Genomic DNA, 6,394 nt, shown 5'->3' on the forward strand with positions numbered 1-6,394 from the left:
AGCGTGCTCAAGTGTAATTCAAATGGATGACTACTCATGATTGAGTTAGCATGGAGATCAAATGACTGTTTGAAGGTAGGATCAATGGTCCTTCGTTCGAGGGGAGGATTGTTAGGTGAAAATGTGATTAAAGTCCCACATCGGATAAATAAGGGGATGATCATGGGTTTAAAATGGATGCCAACCTCTTCAAAGGTATGAGACCTTTTGGGGTGGTTTCAAAAGCAAAGGCATGAGGGTTTATACCCAAAGTGGATAATATCATACTATTTTGGAGGTATCTGGAGTTCCATCGTTCCTAATAAATAGAATTAAGTTGATTTGATTGAAAGTTTAAAATTTAAATTGATTTAATTCTTAGTTGTTTATTTTTCTTTCTTTTTTTCCTTCCATTTTTATCCATTACCCATCTCCTCCTTTTCACATCCATTATTTTACTTCATTTTGTCTTTCCCTTTGCTTCAAACGACTCCCTCTCCCTCTCTCAATGTAATGTTGTGTGAGTACTTGATTTTTATACAACAAAATTTTTGGATGTACTTATTATGTGTAAATTTAATGAGTTGAAATACGTAATTTGGTCATATGAGTGAGTATACACTAATGTTGAATCTCCTCAATAGTACTTTCAAGAGTGTAAGACAAAATGGTAGTGTGGCTCTATTATAACCCATATTGAGTGTCTTCCTTTCTTTTATTTGAGAAAGGTACAAAGGAAATATCTTTTGGGTAACCTAACAAAAAGTTTTGAAGTCAAGTAGGTAATGTATGAGATAAATAACAATAGGAAAAAAAAAAAAAACACATTCCCATGTAAAATAAATATCATAGCGATATTCAATTGTGCTACAATGCTATTGAGTAAAACCTCAATTGAAATTAAATTTGTCCTATTAAACAATATTATAATATATAATAAAATTGTTCTAACTTGAGTAAGGAAGAATAAAAGTGTTTTTTAGTACAAAATCAGAAAGGGAATTGTGCATTAACACGAAGAAGTTGCTATTTTAATTAATTACTTCGCTAATCTCAATTTTTGAATTTCTAACCTCACAAAGCACAAGAAATATTCACCCTTCTTCCCATCAAACCAAAAATACAACCAAATAATCCAAACCCTCCTTTGACTTTGATCTTACGAAATCAGGAAAAAAAAAATCATTTTTACCCAACATAACCATGTTTAAATGCAACCAAACAATTATAAAATGACAAATACCAAAAGCATTATCCTTAGTACCGAACATTCCATTATTCGATTGCAGATATTCACATGAGATCTGGGAGCATTTATATTAGGATTGTGCTGATTTTCCCTTCTCTTTGGCTGGGCTATTATCAAAACTCATCCAGTTGAAATTTATCTGCACCCGAAGAAATTAGGTCTTTAACGTTGATTGAAATAATTAGACAAGGATCTACAATGTCGGTTTTTACAACAATAAAAAATTGGATCTTTAATGTCAGTCTTGAACCGACATAATAGATCCAGTTTAATGAGACTACAATGTCAGTTTAAAACTGTCATTGTAGTTAAAATTGTATGGGTTGATTTACTATATATATATATATATATATATATAAAAGAAGAATTTTCACCACCTTGTGAGTTCCCTCCCACATGCCTGTGTTCCTATGGAACCTCTCCAGTTACCATTTTCGCTCGCTCGATGTTTGCCATCTTCCTCATTCCCTCCCAAATCGATCGAGATTTGACGATGGTCGTTGGATTTTTGCCACCACATGAAAGGTTCCTGCACGTTGCTTGATACTTATAGAAATAAAAGTTATTGTTCTCTCAAAATTGGAATAATTAGGATCTTTATTGATGTAAACACACTCATTATAGAGAAAAATGCATGAAATTCTATATATGTACTAAACTCATACAAAAATATCCTTTTAAGTAAAAAGCTACTTCATTAACACATTGTAACACAAGAATCAAAGAAATTTACTAAATGTTGCAGACAAAGCCAATGCAGGGTATGCATCCAAGATTGTTTGACACATGAAAGATATAGTTGGCTCGTGCATTTTATGTCAAATCACCACTTGCAGGCATGGGCTTTTGACTGGTGGTGTCTAAACAGATCAGAAGGGGCAGGTGGTTGTTCCAGGGTATGAAAATTAATGTAGCCAAATCACCTAGTTGTTGAAATTTGCCTATAAAAGAAGCAGCCATCTACAGAGTCAAGAGTTAGCCTTTTTTTTTTTTTTTTTTTTTTTTTTTTTTTTACATAAAAACAGTTAGAATTTCCTATAGTTAAAAGCTTTTTGTCGTTGCAAGCAAAAAGTAGGAGGGAAGATCACCATTCCACCGTTGATCAAGAGGTGCTTGCTAGAGAGAAAAGCTCGAGAAGATATCTTCCTCAACTCCTCCACCAAGTTGGTTATAGCAAGCATTAAAAACAAGTCAAAGAGGACAAAAGATTGAACTCTGCGACTTGAGTTCTTACTTTTCACCTTTCATTCTCATTCTCCATTTACTTTCATTAAACTGAGATTGTTTGTATAAACACTTGATATCTTAATTCAATCTCATCTTCAACAATTCATCATTTCTCCATCTGTTTACTTTCAAAATATTTTCTGACTTAATAAGAGCATGAAGTCTATTGCTTAAGTCTTCCTCATCAGTTGACTAAAGATGTAAAGTAGTTGAGTCACTCGAGAGAGCAGTTTAACTACTGAACGCATTAAGTCAGGATATGAAGTGATTTTAGAGATAGAATTGCTCATGTCTTTTGTCTGATATTTGTAACCAATGCATGCACCCTAGAGATAGAATTACATGTGACAGTCACATTGAGAGAGAGATGTTGATTCTCGCATGAACTGAAGAATAGAATTTCAGTGCATAGCATATACATTTAGATTGTAAACAAGCATCTACACCATCTTCATTTCTTCTCCATTGTGCTCATCTAGGCTTGCTATTTTTGCTAGGAAATCAATGCGTACCACTTACACTTTAAACTATTCATCCATAAACCCCTTTCTCCCTCTGGATTTTTTCTTGTATGTGTGTCGTAGATTAATGTAAATAATCAACACATAACAAGGTGTACACGCATCTATCGGCATCAATTTATTTTCATACCCAAATAGATCAATCCTTCATCCATTTTTATTCATCATACTCATTCATTTCCACTTACCTTCATCACCATAAGCATATTTAGAATCAAAATCACACGGCGAACATTGCTCGCCTCCGTCCTCGTTGCCTCCACCATGGCTTTCTCCTCTTCTTCTTCCTCCAGCTGAGATCGCGACCTCGCTCTTTATCCTCACTCTCAATACATCACCTTCGATTTCAAATGTTCCGTTTTTTGATTTTGAGGAATTTTCTTGACCTAATCGATTATTTTTAATTTGATTTGGTGGATTGTGTTTCCATTTAGGGTTTTGTTTCGAAATGTGGTGAAAACAGAGGTTGTGACTTCGATTCTTCGTCAGAGAAGGAGAAATTTGCGCCGAGGTTTGATGGATTGAGATTCATACATGTTTGATGGTAGGTCCTCACATCAAATCTGTCGAGTTTAAGCATCCCAAGCTAGTAAGTTCCCTCAATTTCTTCTCCTAATTTGTTATCCAGATATACTCTATCAACCAAAATGGAGGGATCGTCTAGCCCTAATTTTTGTTCGCATTTTTTTTTCTAATTGGTGTTCTCATGGGTTTCTAGTTTTTATTTTGTTGTAATATAATGCATAGTTGGGAGATTTGAGAAGAATTTAATAAAGGTTTAAAATCCAATATTAAAATCAATTATATATATGTTCTTAAACTATTCGCTGAAATGCCTCAGAGAGAGCTACAGTTTGGGTTTCTTCATTTGCAAACCCATTTCTCTCCCATATATTATTTCAAACATACGTAGATGTTGTTTGTTTGTTGTATTGGGTATGCAGTGCACTTTGTTTCTTGTTTTCTGATTTGCTTTCAATGAGGCAATTAGAGAGCTTCTGCTTCAAAATGAATAAGGTGAACTAAAATTTTTCATTTACTATTCTATCAGTCTCGTTTTCAGATAGCATTGCCACTTGGATGAAATAAGTTAATAATATTTCCTGAGAACTCCATTTTGTGGTGTTTGATCTAAAATATGACTTGCAATTTTGATCACCAAGGGTGAGGATGGACTCATAGTAATCTACTGACTAGATTCCTGTTAAGATTATTTCTTCCATTGACTTTATTTAGATAATCTTGTAGGATCTATGTTGTATATACCTTTTTGGTGGATGTTTCATATATGAGGTGTTTTTGTTATCTTTATGTTCTTTTTAGCTTCCTAATTTTGAATTCTTTATTTTCTGAATGGATATTCTTTTTTTCATATATATATATATTATTTTGTTCACAGTTGTACATTGCCTGAAAAGACCTTGTCAACCAAAGAAAGTTAAGTCAAGTTTGGTCATAATAAAGATCTTATTTACAAGATCATGTTATTTTTTTTGTCTATATCATTTATTGGACTGCTTGCTACATTCTCTTCTCTTTCAATATTTCTTTTCAAACCCATCCTAATTTCCACCTTTACCAATTTTTGCATAGAAAGTTGCAATAAAGAATAGTCCTTTAATGGTTGTCTGGTAGGCTATTACCTTCATCATACAGTAAAAAATTTCATCCTACTTTTTATAGTATCCTGTTTGATTTCAATGTTATAAAGGATTTTTGCAATTATTTTGTTTTGGCCATGTTTTCTGAGTACCTTTGAAAGTTTTAATAGTTTGAAGTTTATAACTATTCTTTGGTTTCATTACAGTTCATATTGAACAAAAAGTAAATGACAGCTTGCTTGAATTCACTCCTGGGCTTCCCCTCATGGAGATTTTCATATCAATATACCATTGAAGTCGATTCCAAACCAGTCTTGGAATCCATTTTACCAATATGATGCGTTAAAAGTGAATTCATTTTAATAGAATTGAAATGCATAGTAGAGTCAGTTTATTTATATAATGAATATCATTTTGGTATTTAGGAGTACATGGAATTGGGAGGGCAAGGGAAATTTATTTAGCTAAAAAAGCTTTTTGAAGATTGGTTATATAAATATCATTTATATAACAAACTTAATGGTTTGATCAGATCTCAAAATGCCTTTTGAAGATTGGTTGGATCACTTCCAAACTTTGGTTTGAGTTTCTAGCTCCCCTGGTTACATGTTATTCATGTGCATTATTAGGGAGTGAATTTCCTTAACAATTCGTCAACCTTATTTAGATCCTAAATTTTGTAACATTTTTTAAAATAGAATTATAGTTTAGCTTAGAATGTCTGTTAGTTTGGGCTCAATTCATTATTATCTTAGTTTGGACTGGGAACCAAAACCTTCGTCACCGTTAGCGTTGGCAAAGCTTTTCAAGTTTATAATGTAAGATCATTCTTTGACAATACTTCTTTCCCTTGCTGAATTTCCATTATTGCGACTTTTCTCCCCCGTTAATTGATTGAACTGGTTAAGTTTCTAATCTTACTGTTATTTTTTTTTTTTTCTTTTTTAATTTTCATTTAATAGCTTAATTGTTGTTCTGTTCTCTATTTTTCTTATTTCAGTGTGCGAAGTTAAAATTGGTGCTCATTGGTAAGTGGGTTTTTCTTTTCTTTTCCTTTTCGTTTTGAAGTTTGTTTTAGTTTCCGTTTCCGTTTGGGTATATACCCATTTTGTATGTCTTTAGAAATGTTTTGTTAGGTTTAAGTTTGATGTGTGCCATGGTAAATTTTGATTCTTAGGGATTTGAAAAAAGATAGAAAGATTGCATTTGACATGTTTTGATGAGTTTTTCAGGAAACTATGAAAGCTTATTCATGTGAGCTTCGTGATATGGTAGAATGAGTAAACATCCATCAATGTGTATTTAGTGATTTGTTACATGATTCCATGGGAGATTAACACCCCATTCCTCGCTACTTTTTTCTTTAGTAATAATTGATAGGTTACTTGGTGTATATATTGAACAATAATAATCGATAGTTGTATGAATATATTGATCAATATAACTTTTGATAGGTTACTTAGTTAAACAATTTATCACTTTCTTTGTTGTATATTAGTTAATTTGTGTTTGTTGAAAGTTGAATTGTATATAAAAAACCATTAAGATTTTATTTTCTGAATACACAAATAAAAAATATATATATATCAATGATTTGCATGTGCAAGTTTTTTTTTTTTTTTTTTTTTTTTTTTTTTTTTTTTTTTTTTTTTTTTTAATTTTTCAATAACAAAACTATGACAAGCATTGCCTATCACAAGAACAAATATTTAATGTCAGACAACCGACAAGGCAATCGACATTGAAGAAGGTGTTATTATAGGTATTTAATGTCTTAATGTCTTTAATGTCGGTTGAAAATTGACATTGTATATCCC

The 6,394-nt window shown here is 32.1% G+C and overlaps 1 long non-coding RNA gene across 1 annotated transcript; it reads left to right on the plus strand.

Annotated features, from left to right (window-relative positions):
• Positions 1 to 2,811: 2,811 nt before the first annotated feature.
• Positions 2,812 to 6,048, plus strand: LOC150030292 (uncharacterized). The gene is made up of 2 exons (XR_016527101.1): positions 2,812 to 3,565; positions 5,578 to 6,048. It is a non-coding gene; the product is annotated as an uncharacterized LOC150030292 (long non-coding RNA).
• The last annotated feature ends 346 nt before the right edge of the window (positions 6,049 to 6,394 follow it).

This window comes from Benincasa hispida, unplaced genomic scaffold (genome assembly GCF_027475165.1).
Source record: "Benincasa hispida cultivar pf3 unplaced genomic scaffold, pf3_genome.v1.1 HicScf338, whole genome shotgun sequence".
In the NCBI taxonomy this organism is placed as follows: Eukaryota; Viridiplantae; Streptophyta; class Magnoliopsida; order Cucurbitales; family Cucurbitaceae; genus Benincasa; species Benincasa hispida.